Source organism: Triturus cristatus, chromosome 5_1, assembly GCF_964204655.1.
Source record: "Triturus cristatus chromosome 5_1, aTriCri1.1, whole genome shotgun sequence".
In the NCBI taxonomy this organism is placed as follows: domain Eukaryota; kingdom Metazoa; phylum Chordata; class Amphibia; order Caudata; family Salamandridae; genus Triturus; species Triturus cristatus.
In genome coordinates this window covers 508,719,640-508,734,507 of record NC_140587.1, presented here as the reverse complement: position 1 = coordinate 508,734,507, position 14,868 = coordinate 508,719,640, and positions in this window count along the sequence as shown.

Here is a 14,868-nt window from a genome sequence, read left to right as displayed (position 1 = left end):
GCTAAGATGCACCCTTGGCGAACCCCCTGTTGCAATTAAAATAATCAGTGGTTCCCGCCCCCTGTGAATATCTAACTACGGCTGTAGTGTGAGCATGGAGGGTCCTAAGTAAATTTACAATAGCAGGCTCGATACTCTGGGAATCAAGTAGGGTCCATAATTGTTTGCGGTTCACCTGGTCTAAGGCTGCGGTGAGATCCATGAAACCCAGAAAAAGGGCACCAGGTTGAGCAACCGTGTATTTAGCAATTGTCAAATACAGATTCAAACATTGCTCCATGGTTGATTTTCCCATTTGGAAGCCATACTGCACGTCAGAGAGGATATTATTTAAGTCGGCCCACTCACTTTAACTGTAGAGTCAATAAGAGAGATAGGGCGGTAACAATGGGGATTATTCTTGTCCCTCTTCTTGAAGATCGGCATGATCATGGCAGTAGACCACGACAATGGTAACCAGTTCCTTACTACTGCCTTTAACACCCTCGTCAAAACCGAGGCCCATACATCAGTGTTATCCTGGAAAAGATCCGGTGGAACCCCGTCTGGACCCAGGGCCTTACTCCAGGCCAGTCCCTCAATGCCCACCCTTATTTCGTCCAGGGTGAAGGTTATAGGGGTGTCCAACTGAGTTGACCCTGTCAACTCGCTCACAATTTCCATAATTATAGACCCCTTCGTAATGGGCAATCCAATCTTCTGGGGTAATGTGTTGACATAGGGCAGGTTTCAGTGGATTAGCAAAACAGGGTCTGTTTATTACTTGCCAAAATAAAATGCTATCCCGCTGCTCACTTGCTAATGCTAGCTGTGTAAGGGAGTAAAATCGGTTAAGGAGTATATTTGCTCCTCATTTAGGCCAGGACCCAGTTTATGAGAAATTAGTAATCTGTCCAAAATGAAAGATAACAAAACAAAATATAGATGATGAACTAAAGGAAGTACAGTAGGAAAATTCCCAACAATCAAAGAAGAGGAATCTACTAAATGATGAAGACATTGTAGGCTACCAATTCAACAACACTACAGGGGTCAACTGCTATGCAAATGTTGTCAATGTACTTTTCCATTTGCAAGATGTTGTTACTGAATTCGAATAAAAAAGAGATAAGAGAATTTCTAATGCACTCTATGGTTCACTGCAACGTTCACACAGTGACAGAACTACAACACATTCTGTTTCAGGAATACAAGATTGTATATAGATATGTCTGCTGGATCAGTAGCATTTTCTCTCAATATTCAACAAGATGCACAAGAATTTGCTATAGTGAGGATAGGAGTATTAGAGGAAGAAGAAGTAAATATTAATGACTTCTTTGTATTAAGTTACAGACGAGAGCATAAGTGTGAAGATTGTCAATACACCTCCACTACTGTAGTCAATTCAGAACGATTCCTGTACTTGACATTACCAAATTGTAAAACTGTGCCTTTTCAGCAAGTGACCATAAACGCCAACCAAAATATGACCTGCCCAAACTGCAGATTAGACCTTATATGTACATTGTTTCTACAAGGAACAGTAAAATACATTATAATAATGTTACGACGTTGCAGACCAGATGGTTCAAAATTAATTACTGAAATAAACTTTTTAGCTGGACAAATATAAATTTCAAGGACTTTTACTACTTTGGCAATCATCTTTCACGAAGGACTAAATACAATGTTTGGACACTACACTGTGTATTTAAGATGCCAATCTGGATGGATAGAATGCAACAACACTAATCGAAAATTAAAACCAAGACTACCTAGGAAATTACCAAACTCATATCTGCTATTTCTTCAACCAAAGTTCTGATGATTATCTGTAAATAAAGACTGGTGCGCATTGTTTTTTTATTACGGCTTTTATGGTCTATTATTTGGCCAAACGGGGGCAATGTCTTCAGAATATTGTTAGAAATGAAACAGTCCTTTTACGTTCAACAAAGGAGTTTATATAACATCTAAACACTAAATTCTCTTATTACAGTTGAATACTGTAGGAATATAGTGCAAAACCAGCAGTCTTAAGTTACCACCTAAAACGTTCTTGAGGATTAAAAAAAACTGTTGTTTCTGCAACAAAAATGTCTACATACTACTGTGTGGTATTTTGTCTACATGGATCATCACCTTTTTCCATATTATTTTACCTACAGGAAATAATGTTTTCAAAAGGATCTGGAAAATTAAATACTGCTTTACACTTATATGCCATATTGTACCAGATATAACAATATAAGAAACAGTTGATACCTATGTTTGTTGAGATTGATGTAGTAACTTTAGAAAAAATCAATAATTTGCTAATTGTAGTAAGTGTTGTGCAAAATATTAATTATTTGTAAAGATGTACCATGCAGCATTGTTTTTTTTACAATATATTTTTCCCCACTGTTCATTGATGATGCTTCATACAGACCACTGTTTATGGTGAAGAAATATGAAAGCTGAAAACATTAAAAAAGAGGAAATATTATTTCAGTTATATTGTATTAAACTGGCACCGTATAAGTAATGTATGTTGCTATAATTTTCTAATCTTCAAGATCAAATGCTAACATATTTTTTCTTTTTCCAGAGTGGCTGGAGTTCAGTGAGACTGTATATGTCAAATTAGGTTTGTATTATAGACAGATTCCTTAGTCATAAACAAACTAATGCACCCATTGACTCACACATACAAGCACTTATACACCCATTTAGACACCCATTCACACACATATGTAGCAATTTACACATCTATACTCAAACACTCAATCATCCGTTGTCCCACTCATGCACTCATTAAATCATCCATGTCCCACTGATGTAATCCTCCATAGTCCACTCATGCACTAATTCAATCACCAATGTATCACTAATTCACTCTTTCAATCACCCATGTACCAGTCATCGACTCATTCAATCATCTATACTCCACTCGTGCACTTATTCAATGAATCATGCACTACTCATACACTCATTCTAACATCCGTGCACCACTCATATGCTCATTCTAACATCCATGCACCACTCATACTAACATCCATGCACTCATACTAACATCCATATACCATTCATGCACTCATTAAATCAATCATCCATGCACTACTTATGCACTCATTCAATTATCAATACACCACTCATTCAATCATCCATACACGACTCATGCATACATTCAGCCATTTAATACTCAAGCACTTATTCCAACATCCATCTGCCACTCATACACTCATTCTAACATCCATACACCACTCATGCACTCATTCTAACATCCATGCACCAGTCATGCACTCATTCTAACATGCATGCACCACTGATGTACTCCTTCAACTACCCATACACCACTCACACCCTCAGTCAATCATCCATACGTTACTTATACATTTATTAAACCATCCATGCCCCACTCATTTTATCATCCATACACCACTCATGCACTTAATCACTCATGCATTCATTTGATCACCAATGCACCAATTATGCACTCATTCAATCATCCATCCACTACTCATGCACTCATTCTAACATCCATGCACCACTCATTCTAACATCCATGCACCACTCATGCACTCATTCTAACATCCATGCACCACCCATGCACTCATACTGACATCCATGCACTACTCCTGCACTCATACTAATATCCATACACCACTCATGCAGTCATTTAATCATTCATGCACCACACATGAACTCATTCAATCATCCATATACCACTCATTCAATTATCCATGCATCACTTATGCACTCATTCAATCATCCATGCACCACTCATAGACTCATTCTAACATCCATGCACCACACATGCATGCACTCATACAATCATCCATGCACCATTCATGCATTCAATCATCCATGCACTACTCATGTACTTATTCTAACATCCATGGACCACTCATGCAGTCATACTAACATCCATGCACCACTCATTCACTCAACGTACACTACTCATACACTCACTCTAACAGTCATGCACCGCTCATGCACTCTTTCTAACATCCATACACCACTCATCCACTTGTTCTAACATTCAAACATCAGTCATGCACTCATACTAACATCCATGCACTACTCATTTAATCATCCATGCACCACTTATGCACTCATTCAATGATCCATCCACCACTCATGCACTAATTCAATCACCCATACACCACTCATGCACTCGTTCAATCTCTCCTGCACAACACATGCATTCGTTCAATCACTCATGCACCACTCATGCATTCATTCTAAAACCCATGCACCTCTGATGCGCTCATTCGAACATGCATGCGTTACTCTTGCTCACATTCAGTCATCCATACAGCATCATTCACTTTTTCAATCACTGTAGACATACTTATACACACAATCATTTATTCTGGGTATTTTTTTAACTGTAAAGATGTTTTTTAGGTCTCGTCTGAGCCAGCGCATGCGCTGCTCTGTGAGACATTTAGTTTGTGGGCTTTTAAAAGTCCTACCACAGCTTTTTGGCTGGCCTCGAGCGTGCAGTTACGCGCACAATGACAAGCAGAGGCGCCATCTGGCTTTCCTCTCTTGTCATGGTGTGCGCACATCGCACACCACTCGCCAGCCTGCTTTCACTCTTGCCGTTGTGTGCGCGCATGCGCGCACACCACTCGCGTCATTTTTTCTTTTAGCGCGCGCGCACACAACTCCCGGGCTTGTTAACCAATGTATGTTTTGTAAATTGGCGAGGGCTTCGCAGCTCCTCGGGTCCCCAACAGTAAAGCTTTACTAAAACCACAAAAGACACAAGCACTTGCCACGCCAAAGCGGGGCTGACACCCCATGTCAGAAAGATTTGCTTTGCTAATGCTTGTTTAAGAAATGAATGAAGCCGTCCAATTCGTTGACGCATTTTTATCTGATATTAGAAAACATCTTATAGTCGAATTTTTTCATCGCTTCTACCTCAATTTCATCACTGCTACCTCAAATCAGCAAGCCATTGCTATTGTAAAGAGGGGATTTTTAAAACGTACGTGTTCAAGGAGCTCTCCGACTCGCAGCGCATTGCTGTTTAGTTGTGCTCCAGTGTGCGCGATCTGCCGGTGCAGCTGCACGTGGGAGCTACACTCACGCGTGCACAGCATGACTTACCTCACTAGAGATTCACTCCCGCATGTTCCCTCCACACACAATCCGTCCTGGAACTGGTGACGGCGGCGTCTCTTCTTCAAATGTTAATGTGTGTTCAGCAGAGCTGTTATGTGACTCCACCCTTAATTATGTATTCACGGCAAGACACGATTTGCCTGTTAGTTTTTAGTCTGGCCTGATAGCGCAGCCTGTTATTTACTTATTGTTAACAATTATGTGTTCCTTTGTCTTTCGGTCGGACCTTTCTTCCTGTTCCCTCTCCCTGTCGCTCCAGTCTTCTCTTCCATGTCTCTCTGACCCCCGTCATTATTTTCATATATTTACCCTTTCAAGTCTATTTCTTTATTTTTCCGTCCCGGGACCACTTTGGATTTGTGTGAATTTTATTTTACGTCCACGGGGCAGCGAGCGCCTTGAAGAGGGGGAGACGCCGAGTGAAGCGCAGGGAAGGCTGCTGGGAGACAACGGTTTCATCCCGGTTCTTCTGCGTTAATGTTTTGTGCATTTATCTGTGTTAGAGCACCTAGAAAATGTACAAGAATTTCACCATCGCATTTGCGCTCCCCACTTCTGACTGACAAAGCAAAATTGGTCTCTACAGATTCTCCAGAAAAAGCGCAGGGTCACAGGTGCGTGCGTCTCGTTGCTCTGAAACTACTTGACACTACGCGTGTGCTGCGCAAGCTCCCGGCCAGTGCACTGTGATAATTGCAGTTTGTAGGAGTTTCAGTAACCTACAAGCAAGGATACGCCCCGGCTGGTTCAACTGTGTGCATTCCTGGACGTGTGCGTCACGGTGGCAAGAAGTAACAGGTATGTGCACGTCCGTTCCAGCGCTCGGAAGACTAAACACTCCCGGAGGAGCATTACAAGCAATGGAGAATTCCAGCTAAAGTTACCATTCCATTCCAGTGAATGCAGTTCAAGATAGTTTCAGTAACTCAAAATCATGGCTTTAAGTGGGCCGGGTCTTGTTGGTGCTCAGCACCGGCAATTCTAACAAGCATTGGCATAGCCAATAGGTCTCGCCTTTGGGACCTTATAAGTATTTAGTGATGCAGCACAATATCCTTGGTGCAACAACATCAACTGTTGCATGGCTAAACATTTATAAAGTCCGAAAGGCGAGACCTATTGGCTATGCCAATGCTTGTTTTTAGAGGTTTTAGTTTTTTTGTGGTTTTTAAACTTTAATTTATTTTTATGTTAACAAAAAGTGCAAAAACTTCACCACACATTCAAAAATGTAAAAAAAAAAAACTATAAAGCCCCCCAAAAAATATACATTTGTGGGTCCTTCTATCATTGTGTAGAGCTGTTATGAACTGCTCTCCAGCACTGAGCACAACACCGCAGTCCATGAAATATGTTGCCATCCAGCAAAACTTGGAGCCAAGCATTTGGGTTGAGTTTGTTCCTGTGAAGGGACTCTCTGTTCTGGTGTTGATGCTGCTGCCAAAGCAGTTGAGGATCTTTCAGCCTCTTGCTGTCCTCATGCTGCTTTTAATCGATTTCCATAATACGTCTTGAGGTGGTAAAGCATGGATGTAGTCCAGTAAGAATATTTCATATTTATGCCCCATGATAATTTTTGCATTGCACAATGTTTGCAACAGTCTTTGATTCGCCTGAAGGAATGGAGAAGAGCTCCTATTCAATACTAGTTTTCTTCTGAGGAGGCCCCTCATCTTCAGAATCCCCAGAGTGCACCTCTTGGACTTCCTAGTCGTCCTGTTGCTCCTGGGTTCCACCCGTTGTCCTTCTGGAGGCTGAGTTGCCATTTTTTCTAACAATCTTGGAAAGAAACACAGCAGTAAATGTTATTCACGTCCTCCCAGTAAAGTTTCTCTCAAAGAATGTTCAAGAAAGGTAAATGGGTGTGTTCTTGCTATTCTTTTACTTGAAAAGTGTATCAACCAATCGTATTTCTTTCTTTCCCGGTCACATAATGTTTGCTATGACGCAGACCGGAAATAAAAATAAAAAAAGATTTTGCTCAAATTAAGTACTCAAACATAAGTCTTATCCTACTCATATTAACATCCTAATGTTCAACATACAATCTAATTAGTAGAAATATTTACTATACACTTTTCCAAAAACACACACTCTTCGCGATGTGATCACTACTTCCGGAGTCGCTGCGACAACGTAAAACATCAAGTGAAATAAATTTTGTTGAGAAATCATTACAAAGCATCACGTTTAAGGACTACATCACTAAACAAGTAATGTCAAAGATTAATTGAAATATTTCTAAATATGTGTTTCAGAGATTCTCAAAAACATGAGGGGCCTCATGTAGGAAGCCCAATACCGGTCGGTAACGGCCGATTTTCGGTAAATATACCGTTACCGACCGGTATTTGGGCTTTTGAGATGTAGGGGGCTCATTTCATGATTCGGTATTTACCGAATCGGTAAAATTACCGAATCGGTAATTTTACCGATTCGGTAAATACCGAATCATGAAATGAGATGTAGGGGGAGTGTGTCGTGGGTGTGGGGATTCGTTATTTACCACCAACTAAAGGTTGGTGGTAAATGACGAATAGGTGAAAAAAAGCATTTTTGTGCACGTTTAAGTGTGCAATGTGGCAGACATACATGCCCTCAGGGCATGTATGTGTGCCACATGTGCACACATGCAGGAATCAGGGGTGCAACAGGGTGTCAATGTGACACCCTGCCACCCTTGAATGTGCTTCCCCCATTACCGAATCGGTATTTACCGATTCGGTAATGAGGCATACCATCCCATTGAGAAATCAATGGGAAGGTATGCCTCATTACCGAATCGGTAAATACCGATTCGGTAATTACCGAATTTTTCCGAATCGGTAATATTTACCGACTTTTTACCTACATTGCATTTACCACTTCATAAATACCGATTCGGTATGATTCGGTATTTATGAAGTGGTAAATGTAATTTACCTACATGAGGCCCGAGGTCTTTGCGAATACCGATGACCCCACGACGTCTAGAGTCACGGCGAACACTTAAAACACCCAAAAAAGGTTTTTTAATAAGCATTACAGAAACGCAACTTTAAACAATGCATTTTGAAACAACTAGAACCAAACATTGATTAAAATATGTCTATATATATTAATATATGTTTCAGACTCTTTCAAAAGCACACACTCTTCTTGGTGTCACCGTGGGGACGGCAAAGTCATCGCGAGCATAAAACAAATTATAAAAAAAACACAATACAGTTATTAATCCACTCAAACAAATAATGATGGATACCTTTCTAAATGCCTCCTCCAGCAGCAAGCCCCACACAGCGCCAATACTAAGAGCTGGTTGGAAGCCCCACCTCCTTTCTCCACCACTCTGCAAATGCGACTACTAGTTAAAAAACCATAGAAATTCACAGGAAAAAAAGCAAAGGTTACAGAGACGTTATACTTAGGAAATAAAATTTGGAAAACCTTAGAAATTCACTGAAAAAAACAAAGGTTACAGGACGTTATAATTAGAAAATAGAATTTAAAAAACCTTAAAAATTCACTGAAAAAAACAAAGGTTACAGGGACTTTATAGTTAGGCTCAGATGTTACTCGTACAAAACCAGTGAAATTCAGCAGTTATAGTTACCCAAGCCAACTATAACATATGCCCCCATGATGCACTGCTTATGACCTCACAGATTACATCACTCATGACATGGTCAGTGACATCACTGATGACATCTCAAATGCTATCACTGATGACATCATCGACAGAGCCACTCACACCGCATACAACCTCTAGTACGCACACACCCACACCCACACAACCACTTACCCATTCAAAGACCTGTACCAGTACTCACACACCCACTCACTCCTCCATAGATCCACTCACACACTCATTCACTCATACCGCCACTCACACAACCATTCACTCACCCATATAGCCACTCATACAACCATACAGATGCCATTACAGCTAATCTCACAGACTTTTTCACCTAAACAGCCACTCACACACCTACTCACACACCCATACAGCCTTGCAACACAGCCACTCACTCACCAATACAAGCACTCATACACTCACTCAGACACCCACACAACCACGTATATACCCATTTGCACATCCATACAAGCACTCAGAATCAGAATCAGAATCAGAATAATTCATTGTGTAGTTAATTAAAACCATGACAATATAACATTTGTTAACAGTGCGTAATATCAAAACAGTTAAAAAAGTGTTATAAAACAAGTTGCTTTTTCCACAACATTTTAAGACATTTCCTTGTGCAAATAGTCAGTGTGACAGTAAAAATAGACTAATACCTGAGATTTATTCCAAAGTGCTGTCGTGCAATTGTCTTATTGTTGAAACATACCCTTTTGCAATTTACTTATGGATGGTGTAAGTTGTGTGCAAAAATTAAAATTTTAAGAGAGCTGTATATAACGTTTGTATAAAACAACAGAGGAGTGAGCAGGCAAGTTCTTAGTTCATTCAAAAAAGGCTTTCTTGTAAGTGGGTTTGTAATGAATCTTACACGCCGCACAACACAATCTAAGCTGATTCCTGCGTAAGTGCTAGCTGTGGCTTGGTCCCGTTATAGATGGATGTTGAGTCCTTGCAGACCGGCTGAGACAAATCCGTGTCCCCTTCAGAATGTTGAAGAGCATTAATGATTCTGTGGTCAACTACCAAGTTTTTTAGCCGTTTTTGTTCTGCAAGCATTAATAATTTTACTAAGCGGCAGTTTAGCTGAGTGTTTTCTGGATTGAAACAGGCTAGTACCGCTTGTCTCCTAGTTCGAATACCATTTATATTGAATAGGTTTTTTAGAAGTTTCTGCCGGTCTTGAGCCATGTCTTTGCATAGGCAAATTAAGTGTAGTATGTCACCTTGTTTAGTTTTGCACAAGCTGCAATAGTCTTGTGCTGTCAGCCGTTGCCATGGCGGAAGATGCTGGGCACAAGGTAGAATTCCTAATCTTAACCTCAGAAAACTTATTTTTGCTGCTTTAGAATACCCCTGATTAAAATATGTTTGAGGGGACAGTGACTTATATGTATTCAGAGTCATCCAGGCATGGGCTCTGTTAGAAAAGGTTGCCTTATCTTCGATCAGTGACGTTTGTTTGATGGCTTTCCAGACCAGTTTTTTAAATACGTGATATCCGATTTGGGCATCCCAGAGTTCCTGTAGTTTAGTGTGTTCCAGAGCTGACTGAAGGTAAGCTCTGGCTTGAGACGTGTCTCTGTGCTGCAGATCTTGCCACAGCAGACTGTTAAGCATATGGGACGGAGAACTTTTGATCTTATACCAGCAGATGATATATGCACCCTGTCTTGCGAGGTCTTGTCGTAGGAGCCCGAACTCCAACCTAACCCGGGCTGGAGAGGTGTAGTTCGGAAGACAGAACATTTGTTTGTATGCTTTGACCTGTAGGTTGTCTAGTTCCTTGGCGTCTCTGCCCCGCATTGCTTCACTGCCGTATGCAATTGTGGGAAGAAGTTTCGCCTGAGCAACCTTTAATAAGGGGGTCAAAAGCGGCCCCTTAAGTTTATATGCAAGATTTTTTAGTGTTATAGCCATTAGCGTGCCCTTTCTTCTTTCCTCCTTCATCTGAGATTTAAACAAGCCTCTTTTGTCTATTATTATTCCTAGGTATCTGTATTCGTCAGCCACGTCGATTTTTCTATCACCGAGAAACCAGTTTCTCTGGCGTGTCATTTTGTTGTTGTGGATTGTCATCGTCCGTGTTTTTTGCAGATTTATCCTTAGATTATTCTCGTCTGCGTAGTTCTGCATTACCGTCAGGAAGTTCTGTAGTCCAACGTGTGTGTGGCTAAGCAGGACTACGTCATCTGCATACATTAGGTTGGACAGTACAGTCCCACCTAACCTCGGGGAATGAGAATTACAAGCATTGAGTACTTTTGGCAGATCGGCCAGATATAAATTAAACAAGGTTGGTGCGAGCACACAACCCTGTTTCAAGCCTTTTGTGGTGTAGATTTTTTTGGAGATGTGGGTGCCATCACCTAATTTCACCTGCACCCAGGTGTTTGTGTGTAAAATCTTCAGCATATTTACAGTAGGCGCTGGTGCACCCCATTGATCCAATTTCCTCCATAGTCTGCCTCTATCCACATTGTCGAAGGCAGCACTGAAGTCAATGAGGCACAGATGTAATGGTTGTTTAGAAATTTTGGCTGCATCGATTATTAAGGATAGTGTAAGAATATTGGTAGTGGTACTTGTTGATTTACGAAACCCAGTCTGATTCTACGGTATAACAGAACTAACCTCTGCCCAGGATATTAAATCTTCAAGTATTGTGCCTCAAAAATATTTTGCCTCATTGTCTATCAGTGCTACTAGGCGGTAGTTGTTAGGATCAGCCTTGTCCCCTTTTTTGTGGATTGGTGCTATAATTGACCCTTTCCAAAGTTCTGGTATTATTTCCAACCGCCTGATGTCCGAGAATAAAGAATGAAAGATTTCCACCCAGGCGTCGGACTTAGCCTTATAGAGTGCCGGGGGGATGCCGTTTGGGCCTGGTGCTCCTTCACTCCTTCCTTTTGCGATTTGTTTTCTTATTATTGTCGGGGGGGAATGGCTGATGAGACCTAGTCGGCTGTTTTCATTATGTTCGAATTCTTGGTTGCACGACTCAGTTGAGGGCTGACTGACAAGATCTTGCGGGGTAAAAAAGCTTGTTTGATAATTGCCAGGTTTTTCAGTAGTATAGTTGAAATGGCTTGACAGGTAGTCCACCCATGTTGATTCTGTTATGTTTGACCCAATTCCGGTGTGATATGGACGGATAATTCCGTTGACTGTTTTCCAAAGGCGACTACTGTTGTTGCTTTTTATGTCGCTTAGTAATTTTGCCCAATGTTCATTTTCTGAATCTCTTTTGATGTGCCATTTTAATCTCTTCAGTTTTGCCCTTTGCTCTTTCAAATTTGTTCGAAGAGGAGTATTCCACGGTGAGTATCTTAGGTTGCGCAGAGCTACGTTTATTGTTTTTTTAAGAGACTTTATCTCTGCTCGAGTTGTTTTCGAGATGTTGTTCTTATTATTTGCGATCTGTAGCTTCCGCCTGTTATTGTAGTTTACTGCTTGTCGACTTGTAAATATGTCAGTAAATGTTTCCCAGATTTCTATTTGATTTCCTGGGCCATCTACTAGTTCATTGAAGAGTTGGATTGCAGCATCTGCTTTAATAGCTGCGTTTGTTGTTGTGCAGTTAATCCTCCATAAATTAGAGGTATATATAATCTCCTGGGTTGCTTCCGGCTTGATCGTTTTTGTTGCTGTACAAGAAATGTGAAATTCTTGTGGGCGATGGTCACTGTCTCCTTTGTCCCCCATTCTAAATCCGCCAATATGTTCAAAAAGTGCGAGATTTGCGAAGGAGTAGTCCAGGATTGAGCTGGTTGTTGAAGAATAATATGAGGCGACGGGTGGAATGTCGTCTGGGAATCTACAGTTTAGTGCACGCAGATTTAAGTGTTCCAGATCGTCTAATAGATGGTTATTACTTCGATTCTTCTTCTTCTGCTGTGGAGCGTGTTGTTTAGGTATGTTGTATAACCCTGTTTGCAGCGCTACCTCGTGTCCCTGGGCCGATCCTATAAGATATTGATTGAAATCCCCTGTCAGAATTATCAGTGGATTCTCCTGCGCCATAGAGATTTCTGTAACATGTTTCATTAACTCTGTGGCGTCTTTTGTTTTGCGTTTAGGATGGATGTATGATTTTATCCAGATCACCTCTGTTTCTTTGTCCTCGATAAAGATTGAAGTTTTCACTGATAAAAATACATTTGAATTTAGATCCATCGTTGTTACAGATGATATGCGGGTTATTGAAATGTAAATGGCCAACCCCCCAGAACTGTGGCCAAATCTTCCGGACCTTATTGCTGGTGTAAAATGGCACATATATCCCTCAATTTGTATCGGGACGTGAGCCAGGTTTCCTGGAGTAGTATTATGTCATGGGCCTTGATGTAGTTTAGACAGTCTGGGTCAGTTATTTTGGCTGCTAGGCCATTTATGTTCCAAGAACAGACTTTAAGAAAAGGGAGTTTCGACCGGCCTGTTGTTCCAACTTGTTGATATGGTCAATCCTGCTCTGTGCATCTTTTTATGGTGCGTGATATAGCTTCCATATTATGATCCTGGTAAATTGGAGCCCGTGATTGTGATGTTAGTTCCTGTTGGTACCTGTAGTCATCAATGCTCCTTTGGCGCGATCTCCCACGGGCGCCTTTAAGGATGCTGGTTGGTGGTGTATCATCCGCTTGTTGACCTATGCCTTCAGTAATTATTAGTGGTGCCGGGTATGCTGGAATTTGAAATGGAAAAATCTCGATGCCCCATTTTTTGAAGATTTGTGATTCAGCCAGGATTAGTTTCGCAGTACCGCTGGAGGACTATGTTGTTTTTGTTGCTTCCATTGATTGAGGATTGATGGTGTTTACAAATTCTATGGATATTAGATCCATTGATCTTGTCGCGGCTAAAGTTGGGATTGCTTTAAGTAGTTTTAGGATGTTGCCACGATTAAGTATATCCTGAGGTCCCCGAGAGACATATGTTGGATGAAAGACCAGAATTTTTGGCTCTTGCGTTTGTTTTTTTATTTCCAGATGCGTTGGATTTGTTCTTTCTGTTTGATCGGTTTGGAACAGGTCGCTAGTTATAGCATTGTGCTGTATTTCCCCCTTATTACTTGCATCCTCAGTGCTGTGATTTCCTGAGGGTCACTCAGAGGTTCTTTGTATGGGGTTGGTTTGTGTTAGTCCTCCCCACCTAAACTGTACCTTGTTAGCCGGTGACCTAAAATTGATGCATTCATTGGCTTGCTCCTGGTACTTAGACTCAGTTGATGGTAGCGCCTGCGTTAGCCTGTCAGGCATCACTTTCCTTCCCTGGGCGTCCCTTAATTCCCCTTGGAGTTGTGTTGGATTCTGGTTGTGTTGGGGTAGATTGTCATGTATAGGTGCGCACAGAGGACTGACCTTTTCTTTCGATAGCGTATGTTTGTTTTGAGCTGTCCCAGGTGAACTCCTTTGATCAGGGTTCTGTTTTTGTTGTTTGTTTTGAGTTGTCACCGGATGTTTTGTTGTTTTTAGGTCAGTTGGGTCTCTTTGACTTCTCCCTACTTCTTGTTGGGAAATTGACATAGTTGTTGTTTGATTTGGCTTGTCTTTGTTTACATATGCGCAGGGGCGCAAATTCAGATTTTGAAAGCTTACAGGTACCGGGGGTTGTTCTGAAGTATTCACAAGAGAAAGATCTTGTGTTGATGGACTTCTTATGGTGTCGAGGATGTTTTCATGGTTGGCATGACTATTATGCGGATAGGTGAAGATAGGGAAGTAGGAAGACGTACTTTTGTCTGGCTTTTGGTTCCGGCCTTTCCTTTTTTGTTGACGACGCTGTTTGGCATTTAATTTTGATTCATCGCCATTTTTGAAGACTCTAGAGGTAGCCCTTGCAATTGCCTTAGTGACGCTGCCCTACTCTTGAGTTTCTGCCAGACTATTGGTTTCAAGTCCCTCCACGGTATTTGAGACCACCGGCATGTGTTTTGTGTTTGTCGTTGTTGCTTTTGTCGTTACACTTTTAATCTCCGTTAGCATGCTGTTAAGCATTAAGGGTAAAGTAGATAATTTTTCAACAACCTGGTCACAATTGCATTTGAGATTAGAAGTTGTTTGGGCTCTTATAATGAGGCTGTTTAAGTATCCCAATTTTTCATCTATACCAGCTGTGAAGACGGCCAGAGTGTTCAGTAATGTTAG